A 989-nucleotide genomic window follows, 5' to 3' on the forward strand; every position below is an offset into this window, starting at 1 on the left:
GAACCCTCGGTCGGGAGCGCCGCCGGGCTTCCCAAGCGGCGCACCATCCAGTGCGCCACCAGGCCGGCCCGTGTTTTGCCTTTTTACCTATGGCTGCTCTGCACCCTAGAGAGGGTGTCCTTTCTGTTTATCCTTCTCTTTGTTCCAGAAGGCTGCGCTCTCTAGGGAGCGCTGTGTCCGAGGTGAAGCCGGGTCCCCTCCAGCAAGGAGGGTGGCCCGTTTCTCTGCTGGTGCGGGAAAGAGAACTCGGGGTAATGACTGATGACCTCGCTGTAGGTGGGGGGTGGCCACCCACCATGCGCCCGCCGCTGCTCTAGCACGTGGCACTGATGCGCCAGTTACTCTTGCGGGGGCAGGGGGGTGCGCGCACCAACTCGCGGTTCAGCTCCAGCTGCTCGGGGCTCCTTCCCATCCGGCAGTGAGATGGTGGGGGGCGGCCGATCTCGTGCTGCGGGTACGGCAGGTGGGCTGGAAGCGGTCCCCCTGGGCCAAGCGGGGCACGGCCAGGCGTTCGACAGGCCGAGGCGGGGCATAGACCTGTGGCTGTGGGATGCCAGTGCCCGACACTGTGCTCCCCGACGGCCACAGGCCTCTTTCCGAGGAGAGGGCGTCTTCCCTCCTGCGGCCCTGGCTATGCCAGCTGATGAAGCAGAGCGCGGACAGCTTGTAGTGGCTCAGCAGGCACGTGATCTCCACCACCACCACCACCATCGCCACCACCACGATCATGATTATCCGAACGAACTCCAGCTCCGTGATCTCCATGCTCTGGAACAAAGAGCGTTTGCAGTTGCACGTGCAGGAGACATTGGGCTGCCCGGCGGCGGTGGCGGTGCTGTTGACCCCCATCAAGTGGTGCATGGACGGCGGGGCGCTGGGGGCTCGGGGGCGACGGGGTGGGGGTGCTCGGGCCCCGCATACAGGAGGCGTGCGGCGGCGGAGGCGCGCCCGGGATCACCGGGCTCGGGTGGTTACTAAGTTCCCGGGAC

At 66.3% G+C, this 989-nt stretch overlaps 1 pseudogene; it reads right to left on the minus strand.

Moving 5' to 3' along the window:
* Positions 1–313: 313 nt before the first annotated feature.
* On the minus strand, positions 314–861 carry LOC103597605 (annotated as a pseudogene).
* Positions 862–989: the final 128 nt, after the last annotated feature.

The sequence above is a fragment of the Galeopterus variegatus genome, unplaced genomic scaffold (genome assembly GCF_000696425.1).
Source record: "Galeopterus variegatus unplaced genomic scaffold, G_variegatus-3.0.2 Scaffold2360, whole genome shotgun sequence".
In the NCBI taxonomy this organism is placed as follows: domain Eukaryota; kingdom Metazoa; phylum Chordata; class Mammalia; order Dermoptera; family Cynocephalidae; genus Galeopterus; species Galeopterus variegatus.